General features: G+C 37.0%; 1 long non-coding RNA gene across 1 annotated transcript in view; it reads right to left on the reverse strand.

The window, feature by feature from the left end:
• LOC129060468 (uncharacterized) overlaps positions 1-11,053 on the reverse strand; it is a 30,061-nt gene extending 19,008 nt beyond the window's left edge. The window contains exons 1-2 of the long non-coding RNA XR_008527237.1: positions 10,871-11,053; positions 8,890-9,076 (exon numbers count right to left, since the gene is read on the reverse strand). This is a non-coding gene — a long non-coding RNA (uncharacterized LOC129060468). The remainder of the gene's footprint in view (positions 1-8,889; positions 9,077-10,870) is intronic.
• Positions 11,054-12,908: the final 1,855 nt, after the last annotated feature.

Genomic DNA, 12,908 nt, shown 5'->3' on the forward strand with positions numbered 1-12,908 from the left:
CTATGTCTTTAATTCAAATTATGCTACATGCACGTTGAGGCTCTGTTCTTAGATGTTTATACTTTCACAATTGTTATGTGTTCCTACTGAACTGAACATTTCATCATTAAAAATGTTTCTTGTTATCTTTGCCAATACACTTTTTCTTGAAGTCAATTTTATCTCTAGCTTTGTATTTTATTCTTCGCATGGTTTATCTTTATCCATCTCCTCCTCTACAATGTATCGGTATATTTAGTTGCATTTCCCATAAATAGAATGTTATTTACCTTTATTTCCTTTTTGTTTACCTAAAGTATTTATTTCATTTATGTTTATTATATAATCATAAGTATGGCTGGATTTGTACTTATTATTTTATTTTTATCTTCAGTGTGTTCTCTTTTTTTCTCTCTTCTGTTCCCATCTTTCCTTTTTCATTCTGATTTTGAATTTTTAGAAGTTACATTTCAATCAACGTATTGACTTTTTTAACTGTGTATATTTTCTTCAGTTTATAGTAGATATTCTTTAGAATATGCCAGTTCCTTTAGGGATTACAAAATGTATCCTTAAATTTTAATCATCTACTGAAGTTTCATATTATATTATTTTTCAGAAACTTTAGAAACTTTGCAATCATCATACAGGTTCATTCATTTCTGCTTCTTCATTTTTTTTTTTTTTTTGAGATGGAGTCTGGCTCTACTGCCCAGGCTGGAGTGCAGTAGTGCGATCGCGGCTCACTGCAAGCTCCGCCTCCCGGGTTCACACCATTCTCCTGCCTCAGCCTCCCAAGTAGCTGGGACTACAGGCGCCTGCCACCATGCCCAGCTAATTTTGTTTTTTGCATTTTTAGTAGAGATGGGATTTCACCATATTGGCCAGGATGGTCTCGATCTCCTGACCTCGTGATCCGCCCACCTCGGCCTCCCAAAGTGCTGGGATTACAGGCGTAAGCCACCACGCCCAGCCTGCTTCTTCATTTTTAATGTCACATTTGTCATATATATATACAGGCATGTCTCATTTTATTGGGCTTTGCTTTGTTGTGCTTTGCAGATAATATATTTTTCACAAATTGAAAGTTTATGGCAACCCTGCATGAAGCAAGTCTATCAGTGCTACATTTTCAACAGCATATGTTCACTTTGTGTCTTTATGTCACATTTTGATAATTCTCACAAAATTTCAGCCTTTTAAATTATCATGCCTGTTGTAGTAATCTATAATCAGCGATCTTTGATCTTATTACTATATTGTTTTGAGGTTCCACAAACTACAGCCATAAGAGATGACAAACTTAATAAATATTGTGTGTTTTCTGACTGCTCTATCAACGAGTTGCTTCTACGTCTCCTTGTAGATGTATAAACAATAGTTGCTTCTACATCACCTATTCCTTGAGGTACAAAAATATTGAAATTAAACCAATCAATAACTTTACAATGTCCTCCAGGCGTTGAAGTGAAGGGAAGAGCCTCATGTCTCATACTTTAAATCAAAAATGAAAAATGATTAAGCATAAGGAGAAAGGCATGTCAAAACTTGAAAAAGGCTGAAATCTAGGCCTTTTGCACTCTATGGTTAGCCAAGTTATGAATACAAAAAAAAAGTTATTGAAGAAAATTAAAAGTATACTACTTCAGTGAACAAACAAATGATAAGAAGGTGAAGTAGCCTTACTGTTGATATGGAGAAAGTTTGAGTAGACTGAACAGAAGATCAAACCAACATTCCCTTAAGACAAAGCCTATTCTAGAACAAGGCCGTAACTCTTTTCAATTCTGTGAAGGCTAAGATAGGCAAGGAAGTTGCAGAATAAGAGTATGAAGTTACCAAAAGTTCGTTCATGAGGTTTAAGGAAAGAAGTTGTCTCAATAACATAAAAGCACAAGGTAAAGCAGCAAGTGCTGATGTAAAAGCTAGAGCAAGTTACCCAAAAGATCCAGCTAACATCAATAATGATGCTGGACACACTAAATAACAGATTTCAATGCAGTCAAACAGCCTTCCATTGAAAGAAGATACCTTCTGGGACTTTCATAGCTAGAGAGGAGAAGACAATGATTGTCTTCAAACCTTCAAAGGGCACTGGTACTCATGTTAGAGTATAATGAAGCTGGTAACTTTAAGTTGAAGCTAACATTCATTTATCATTCTGAAAAACCCTAAGGCTGATAAGAATTACACTAAATTGACACTACCTGTGCTCAGTAAATAGAACAACAAAGTCTGGATGTCAGCACATTGGTTTACAGGATGGTTTTCTAAATATTTTAATCCCACTGTTGAAACCTACTACTCAGTAAAAAAGACTCCTTTCAAAATATTACTGCTCATTAACAATGTGCCTAGTCACCCAAGAGTTTTGATGGATATTTACAAGGCAATCAATTTTCGTGTCAGCTAACAAAACATCTATTCTGTAGCCCATGGATCAAAGAGTAATTTTGACTTTCAAATCTTATGATTTAAGAAATACATTTTGTAAGGCTACAGTTGTCATAGATAGTTATTCCTGCAATCAATCTGGGTAGAATAAATTGAAAATCCATTGGAAAGAATGTACTATTCTAGATGCCTTCAAGAACATTCACTATTTGTGTGAGGAGGTCAAAGTATCAACATTAACAGAAGCTTGGAAGAAGTTGATTCTAACCTTCCTAGTTGACTTTGAGGCATTCAAGACTTCAGTGGAGGAAGTAAATGCTGATATGGTAGAAAAAGCAAGAGAACTAAAATTAGAAATCCAGCTGATGATGTGACTGAATTACTACAAACTCATGAAAAAACTTAATGGATGATGAATTATTTCTTATGGATGGGCAAAAAAAGCAGTTTCTTGAGATAGAAACTACTTCTAATGAAGATGCTGTAGCATTGTTAAAATGACAACAAATAATTCAGAATTCTAGATTAATTTAGCTGATAAAGCAGCAGCAAGGTTTGAGAGGATTTACTCTAATTTTGAAAGAAGTTAATACTGTAGGTAAACTGCTATTAAAGAGCATCACATGCTTAGAGAAATCTTTTGTGAAATGATGAGTCAATCAATGCAGCTAATTTTATTGTTTTATTTTAAGAAATTTCTACAGCCACCTCAACTTTCTGCAACCATCACCCTGATTCATCAGCTGTCATTAACTTGAGGCAATACCCTCCACCAGCAAAAATATTTTAACTCACTGAAGGCTCGGGTGATGCTTAGCATTTTTAGCAATAAATTATTATTATTTTTATTATTATTATTATTTTGAGACAGAGTCTTGCTCTGTTGCCCAGGCTGGAGTGCAGTGGCATGATCTCAGCTCCCTACAACCTCTGCCTCCCAGGTTGAAGCTATTCTCCTGCCTCAGCCTCCCGAGTAGCTGGGACTACAGGTGCATGCCACCACACCCAGCTAATTTTTGTATTTTTATTAGAGATGGAGTTTTACCATATTGGCCAGGCTGGTCTCGAACTCCTGACCTCGTGATCCACCCGCCTTGGCTTCCCAAAGTGCTGGGATTATGGGGGTGAGCCACCGCACCCAGCCCCTAAATTATTCTTTAATTAAGGTATGTACATTGTTTTAAGACACAATGCTATTGCACGCTTAATAGACTACACTATAATATAAACATAATTTTTATATATACTAGGAAACCAAAAAGTTTGTGTGACTTGCTTCATTGTGACAGTCTGGAACCAAACCCGTGATATCTCTAAGGCATATTCATGTAATAATTACAAATATTAGAAAGCCAGAGTCAAAGTTATAATTTTTAAGCCATTATATGTATTTTGCATAAAGAAAAATGCTGTTTCATACTCTCTCACATATTTATGATTTCTGAAATTAATTATTCCTGACCATATGATTTTTCTGTCTAGTAGTCATTTGCTTCTAGTCTGAAGAAATTCATTTAGCCCTGGGGTATTTCACCACATGCTGGTATAGTCTAATTGATGAGGTTTGAGCCACCATGGATAATTATTTCAGAATTGTACGTGCATCATGGAGATGCCAGATTATTTAAGCTGTAAAACACCCTTAGAATTGAGATAGTTGTCCCACTCTCATGTCATTTAAGGAAAAATTCTCATTTTCCTTATTTATCCAACACCATCCAAGGGTGTTGGATAAATATATACTTATTTGCCGGACTCTCTTTATTTTTCTGTATTATTTTTTTGATTGTCAGAGGTTCTCTTTAAAACAATCACATGGCAGATAAATCCCAACTGAACATCAGATTACACTTTATGTTAGTAATCTTTTAGAATGTTTGCTGAGGATTTTCAGTGTTTGTGTGTGTAGTTTCAATATTAATGTCAATCAATTTTCCTTTGTTTCACTTTCAGTTCTCAAAGTAGGATTTTCTGAGTTTCTAAAAGTATGTGCTCTTTCAGGTTACTATACTGTTGTATATGTTACACAGATGATTTGCAATTCTGTAGGACAGAAAATCCACTACATGTTTATGTCCATGATTGGGAGTCATCCCTTTTGCTCACAAGCTCTACTGTATTGTGCTGTGTATTTTACTTTCTGAGTTTCTAGAGATGACCCTGGGGAAAAGTCAAATAAGTGAAGTCTGTCTTCATTTTATACTTCTTGATTTATATTTTCTCTTTTTCCCTTATGAAAACCATCACTGTGGAAACACTTTGAGGAGCTTATTATCATTAATCACTTTAATTATTATTCTATCAAAGGGAATTTGCTTTAACAGAGGTTAAAGGAGTAAAGCAATAATAATAGTGAAATTTTAGCACTTTTAAATCAGCTGGAGGAGGACTCTTTAAGAAAAAGTAGTGTAAAAATAGAGAAAGAAGATGATGCTTTTAGAAACATGACATTTGGGAAATTTCCCCATTCTGACTAATCCAATTTAAAAGGACTCCTACACTAAACCACTTACCTTGAATCTGTTTTTGCCTTAAAAACAAAAACAATAAGCTGAATATATGCAAAATCAAATGAAATGCACAGTCATCAGCTATTTTTATTTATCAATGAAGAGTCTTAAATCACCACTGAATTTTAATACCTAGGATAGTATATTTATCTGATACAAGATGGTTATTTGCTGTCTCTGGATTTAAGGCAACAGACAGCTGACTATACATCAGATACAGTAGAATTACAAATATCAGAATATAAAAAAGAGTTCAAATAATAATGTATTGCTTCAATCAAATTCAGTTTTATTTACCCAAGAAGACTTTGATAAGTATTAACTGATTATTCTCATATTATTTAAAAAAATCATTTGGATATATCAATATAGATAACTCTAACGTTGAAAGGCAGGGTAGAAAAGTTTATACTAGAAACCAATTCTTTTTTTTTGTTGTTGTTGTTGTTGAGACAGAATCTCTCTCTGTCGCCCAGGCTGGAGTGCAGTGGTGCGATCTCGGCTCACTGCAACCTCCGCTTCCTGGGTTCCAGCAATTCTCCCTGCCTCAGCCTCCCGAATAGCTGGGATTACAGGCGCCCACCACCACGCCCAGCTAATTTTTGTATTTTAAGTAGAGATGGTGTTTCCCCATGTTGGCCAGGCTGGTCTCGAACTTCTAACCTCAGGTGATCTGCCCGCCTTGGTCTCCCAAAGTGCTGGGATTACAGGCATGAGCCACCATGCCTGGCCATAACATACTAATATTTTACTGTTATTTCCTCTTTAAAAGATAATAATGTCAATCTGGGACTCATGCTATTTTTTTCAAAATATATGTTGTTGGATCATCAATAGAATCCAATGAACCAGTTATAGAGTATCCAGAATTCAAACTCTTTCAACAAAAGTGGCATATAATATAGATATAAAATGTAAATAACATACATATAAACAATATACATAGTGTTATATATAAAGGGTAGCTCAATGAATAAATGAGTTACTAAATAACATTTTTTCTATGTCAGTATAAAAGATCGTATAGTATTTTGCTGATGGCAGAGAAAGTATCATCACGGGATTTCAAGAGTAAACTAATCTGTGTTAGACATGCATCACTTTCTACTTTCTTGACTAGTTATTCCTGTGAAAATGTGCTGACTCCTTCAAATCCAGTAGAGAAATGCACACAAGGAGAGTCGTTATTTACATGTGGTGAAGGCTTAAATGCTAGATGATATCAGACTCAGTCCCTTGTGATGAACCTTAAAAAGTCAGTGGTCTTCACTGATGTCCAGTTAAAATGTTAGTGTCCAAGGATCAAAAGTACTCAGACATGAGTTTTAGCAGTTTTTGGCAATTGTTTCAATACTGACAAAAATTCTATGTGAGGACGGGTGCAGTGGCTCACGCCTGTAATCCCAGCACTTTGGGAGGCCGAGGCGGGCGGATCACAAGGTCAGGAGATCGAGCCCACCCTGGATAACACGGTGAAACCCCGTCTCTACTAAAAATAAAAAAAAAATTAGCTGGGCGTGGTGACGGGTGCCTGTAGTCCCAGCCACTTGGGAGGCTGAGGCAGGAGAATGGTGTGAACCCAGTAGGTGGAGCTTGCAGTGAGCCAAGATCGCGCCACGGCGCTCCAGCCTGGGTGACAGAGCGAGACTCCGCCTCAAAAAAAAAAGTCTATGTGTGACAAAGAGAATGATATAAGGAACAACGGCATGATAAACTACTTCAGTTTTTATAAAACTACTGTCCACACCATTGGCATTAACTTCATATTCAATTTGTGTATGCAGCCTTTTTGTGCCAAGATGGAGAACCTGGCTGAGAAGATATGTACCTATAAAAAGTCCACTTAGAGGCAACACTTTACATTGACTACAAAGAGAAAGAACAATGAGCAGTTAAAGAACATTAGTTTTGGGGAAAACAGGACTGTGTTTGTTCCTTTTTGTTCCTTTTATTTAATTAGACGACTATCAAATTATCTTGGTAACTAAAAAATAATAATCAATCTGACAGGAAAGAAAATTAATGCTGATGGTAGAATTATGCTAAACAGCATTCAAATACGCTCTAATGGAAAGGTGTCTCGGTTCAGCTGACCTTCATATTTTTACCAGTACAGAGGAAGCATACAAAGTTTAAGCTGCAATTTGCCCTGACTAGTTATAATTTACGTGTATCTTGGTTATGTTTAGCTAATATTATAATTCATTGCACACAGGATTCCCATTTATCTGGGACCCATCTCTAAACTGATATTTTGAGTTGATAGTTTTGAATTAATTGCCTGATATTTCTCAGGCATCATGATATAATATAATCAGAAGGCTTGTGCTGATTCTTGAATTTACTAGCAGCCAAACTTGGAAATGTCTCTATTTCTTAGTGTCTTAGTTCTCTCAGCTGTTATATGTGAATAATTTGCATTGCATTCCCTGAAGATAAAATATCATAATAGATGGAGAAATGGTTTTTACACTGCAAAGTGATGTACAAATATGTGGTCCTATCATCATCATCAACCTGCTAACATAAGCAGGTCATTTCAGCCACTCAGTGGCTAAACAGAACTGTCTCCTCTTTTCTTATATTGCTGATAAACTCTCATGCATCGTGGATATTTTCAGGAGTGTCACCTGTCGTGCATAGGATGTGGCCAGGTGTGGTCTAAGGGATCATCTCTGTGGTTGGAATCAATAAGGCAGAGAATAGAAGCAGTCCCAAGTTTCCCGTCATACCATGGAGTGTGAGATTCATTCCAATACTACTTCCACCTGTGGATCTCTTCATATAGAAGATGTTCAAAGAACGGATCTGCACAGGAGAAAATAAATAGGCTGTTTGGCTTAGAGAATTTCTATTAAATGATGTTGCTTGCTAACAGAGTGTCTGGGAAAGCAAGGTAACCTGCACCTGTTGATCAAGGGACAGCTGAGAAACAAAGTCCTTGGGATGCTACATGCCAAAGGGAGGGCACCACTGATCCTATGAAAAACCGAGTTTGGTTTGCTCTCTAGCTGAGAAAATAAGTCTCCTGAAATCCAGCTAGCCCTTTGTTTAAGGAACACGGAGTGAGCCCCTAAGATCTTACTCAAACAGTCCTGATTCTTGTATGATACAAACTCACTATTCTCTAAGAAGAGACTATTTTACTCCTTAATCCACCAAAACTGGGCCTGTAGGAAAGCATCTCTATCTTCTGCATCCTGCCAAGTTGTGTCAATTCTACCTCCTTTGTAAGAGGTAGTTTGGCATATAGAGTAAGAGTGTTAGAGTGAATGTGCTCTGGATCCAGACTGCTGTGGCTCAAACCCAGCTCTTCTGCTTGTTATTCTGTCATCTTCATCATGTTACTGTCTCTGGGCCTCAGGTTACTCACTTGCAAAGTACAAATAACAGAAATACCTATCTTATAGATTTTTACATATATCAAACGATATAAAAGATTTGGAGCACTGAGGAGAACACCTCCTATATATTAAGAACTCAATAAAAGTTGCTATCTTTATGGACTTATACAAATTTGATCACTAAGCATTTAAGGTCTTAAAAAGCAACACTTGCTGACTGAGGTAGGAACTTTCCGTTTATTGATTATATAGATTGATTCCTTACACTGTGCCAAGCATTTAATCCTCAAACGATTTTATGTATATTTTATTTGCAGGTAAGAAATTTGAAGCCCTGAACAACCTTTTGAGGCTACAAGGCACTCACTCAGTAGACGAAGGAGATCTCAGGATCATCTGACTCCAAAGTACTGGCTTGCTTTCTTATTCTATGTTCAGAAGCTCTGTTCTTCCTTCAGTTTTCTGTTTCATTTCCCAATGAGAATGATTTTAAAGCATGTTAGTTTTTATGTGCATGCCCAGAGGCACTCTAGCAGAGACACAATTACCCAGAAAAAGATGCACATGTCTTCTTTATAATCCTCATATATCTATAAAGAAAAAAATCCTTACAAATACACATATATATTCCAATCTTTACAATTCCAATAGTAGATACTCACATAGAGATAGAAGAAGGTATTCTTCCATTCACTAATATGGACATGCACATAAGCATATTAGAAGGTGTCTGTGGGCCAGGTGCGGTGGCTCATTTCTGTAATCCCAGCACTGAGAGGCAAAGGTGGGAGGATCACTTTCAGCCCAGGAGTTTGAGACCAACCCAGGCAACATGGTGAAATGCCAGCTCTACAAACAAACAACCAAACAAAAAAACAGATGTGGTGGCAGATGCCTGTGGTCTCAGTTACTCAGGAGGCTGTGGTGGGAGGATCATTTGAGCCCAGTAGGTAAAGGCTGCAGTGCAGTGAACTGTGATCATGTGACAGACTCCAGCCTGGCTGACAGAGTGAGACCCTGCCTCAAAAAAAAAAAATAAATAAAAAAGAAAAGAAAAGAAAGAAAAAAAAAAGACTTGGTGTGAGGAGAACTGGCAGATAAAGCAAGAGGTGATCATAGTATGTGAGATTATGCAACTCGAACTTAGCTATTTAGACTCATATGTCATGAAAAATTAGTTTTGAATCTAGTGTGCTGCTTGAGTGTTGAGAGAAGTAGCTGACGAATAACTAAAATGAGTAAGCATAAAAATTGGCTTCTGGGAGAGAGTATGGAGGAGTTCCGTGGAGGACAGTGGGGAAGAAGAACAAACATTGCTTCCTGATCTGTGAAGGTGCCAGAAGTTAAACAACAACAACAACAACAAAAACAAGACCCCAGAAAACAGAATCAAGTCTACAATAACAAAAAAAGCTCAAGTCTATGGGCAGATACGGTCTGACCTGGAGTCTAGGTGTGTGCAATGTGACTTCTTTGAGTGAGTTTTTGACTTGGGGTGAGGAGAAGGGAAATGTGGGAAAGGGTACAGCACCTCTATGTGACAAGTGGTGTGTGAACCATTCTAGCAACTCCAGTCCAGCAGAACACAGGGTTTGCTAGCCTTAGGATCAGTGAAACAGATACAGCTGTAGGAATTCAGCACCTGCAGTAATGATAACAGAAATTATCCCTCCTTATAACCAGCATCCTTGCAGAACTAACATGACAGCTTATTTGGTGCTGCATTCCAATACATATGAGACCCAGAGAATGATAGCTTTTAGAAAAATATAAGGACTTTCTGTGACCCACAATATCAACCACTGAATCAAAGTAAATGAAGGGCTGGATTGGGTTGGGATTCCTGGAGCCCAGATACAAAGTAAGGCATTTTAAATTTGCTTGGACACTGACTATACATCCAGGCTTTTGTAGCCTGAGGGACCAATTTTTATAAACACACTGCACAATATGGTCATAAATATTCTTTACAATACATATATATCTACTTGAGCCAAGGGTCAGAGGAGTCTTCTACTACAATTTAGAAATCATCCATGAAGTGCTGATAATGTAGGTCTACATCAGAGTCCTGAGAAGACAGATAAAACTACATTTCAATATGATTGATTTCCTTTATAATCCTGTGTATTTAATTTAATACAGCTAAAATCAATATTGTGAGACAGGGTCAATAGGCTTTGCCCAACTATCACAAGGTAATAGCAATAAATATGTGAACACAGGAAGAGAAATTGGCAGCTATTGCAGATGCAATTCAAACCTCAGAAATCCAGAAGTGATAGGTAGGACAGGATCCACGACCATGGTAGACACGTCCCATGGTAACATAGCTCCCTTTAAAATGATGGCTGACCCCCACTATAAATATAAACATCTTCTCTATTATTCTTTCAAATAATCCATATGCTATGCTTACATTTATATCTCCTGAGGCTCTCTTTTGTGAAACGAATATTCTATTTATTTCAAATAAAACTCTTTTAAAATTGTCACATTATTTATGCTAGCATATCCACTTATTAGATTTGTAATAGCTCTCCAGAGATGGTCACAAACATGCATGAGATTAATTTAAGCATCTACTATTTTTCACACATGTCAAAATAAGTTATATCAGGGAAAATAATGCATATTTCTTACCTGATTAGAATTTTCAGGATCGTATATCATCTTCAGTGGGTACTAATTGCTACTAACTGGCATTTGATTGAAGTGGTGAAAAGGTGGATTCATTCTGTTTCACTAATTAATTCAAGTCGGATTTTGCCCAAGTCTTATAAGCCAAATATCCAGTAATAAGGGAATGATTAATTGAGTCTCAGCACATCCATATGACAGAATAATGTGAAGCCATTAAAATGGTATTTTAGAAGAATGCTTAGTAAAATTGGGAAATGCTTATAGTAAATTTGCTATTACTACATGCAGAATAAATTCTACATTCATCATTCTGGACTCTAAGGTCCTACATAATCTGTCCCCTGCTTAACTCTACTTCCTATCTTACCCATCTGTCTCCTTCCGTATCACAATTTATCCACACTGGTCTTTGTTTTACTTTTAGAACATACCCTGACTTTTCTGCTGTCAGAACTTCACATTAGCTGTTCCCCATGCCTGGAACGCACCTCCCTACGTCTTCACCTGAATGATGCCTTCTTTTCACCGAAAAGGTCCTTTCGTAACCACTATATTTAGTATAGTGATATACACTGAAACCACCTGGAAAATCTAGTATAATTTACCTATCTCAAGACTCTTGACTTTGTCACATGTGCAAAATCCCTTTTTAGATGGAATATAACATATTTACAGGTTGTGAGAATTAAGCCATGAACATCTTAATTGGGTGGGGGAAGTTATTATTCTGCCTACTATGGTTCTGTATCATCAATCAGATCAATTCAATGGGGAGCTTATTTCTTTTAATTTTATGCTGTCATTTCCTCATCTGTAAAAGGTAATAAGAGTTCTACAACAACTTAGGTTTGTTCTGAAGAGTAAATGCTTTGAAGGTTCTGGCACATATGAGATACTTAAGAAGCTATTACTATTGCAGTGAATAATATAATTTTACAAATACCCTCATGGAGTTAAAAATTACACCACCCACATATATTGATGGAAAGTGGTAGGACTTGTGAGGCAATATATGATAATTTAATAAGATATAATACCATAGTAATTTATTCTAGATACATATATACCCAAATTATGAATGATATAGTTTTTGAATTACCATTGAAGAGTCATTAATATTTTAGCAACTCTAGAAGAAAATGATAAACACGTTTTTTGGAACATTATCTTATTCTCCCATCTTTGACAAGGTAAAGATATCTACATTTGCATATTTTCAGTCTACTTTATTTCTCTACGATCAAGAAGATTCTTCTGTTTTTCTATTGTGATTCTATATCCTCATCCACATCTAGTGAGTACCTGCTTTGTGTCAGCTGTGCCTTTGGGCTTTTTGTAATGTAGATTATTTTTTTTTGTAAGATGGAGTCTCACTCTGTCACCCAGGCTGAAATGCAGTGGCTTGATCTTGGCTTACTGCAACCTCCGCCTCTTGGGTTCAAGTGATTCTCTTGCCTCAGCTTCCTGAGTAGCTGGGGTTACAGGTGCCTGCCACCACACCTGGCTAATTTTTGTATTTTTAGTAGAGACGGTTTTCACCATGCTGACCAGGCTGGTCTTGAACTCCTGACCTCAAGTGATGTACCCACCTAAGCTTCCCAAAGTGCTGAGATTACAGGTGTTAGCCACTGCACCTGGCCTGTGATGTAGTTTTAAGATAACAAATAGAAATAGAAACAAGGAGAGCATAATGAATTTAGGAAAACAAATAGAAAGAGACACACCCATCTGGGTGCAGTGGCTCATGTCTGTAATCCCAGCATTTTGGGAGGCCGAAGTGGGCTGATCATGAGGTCAGAGGTTCAAGACCAGCCTGCACAACAGAGTAAAAACCCATCTCTACTAAAAATACAAAAATTAGCTGGGCATGGTGGCATGTGCCTGTAGTCCCAGCTACTTGGGAGGCTGAGGCAGTAGAATTGTTTGAACCAGGGAGACGGGGGGTTGCAGTGAGCCAACTGCACTCCAGACTGGGCAGCAGAGCAAGACTCCATTTAAAAGAAAGAAAGAAAGACACAAACACATAAATTGAGCATCA

Source organism: Pongo abelii, chromosome 6, assembly GCF_028885655.2.
Source record: "Pongo abelii isolate AG06213 chromosome 6, NHGRI_mPonAbe1-v2.0_pri, whole genome shotgun sequence".
Taxonomy (NCBI): Eukaryota; Metazoa; Chordata; class Mammalia; order Primates; family Hominidae; genus Pongo; species Pongo abelii.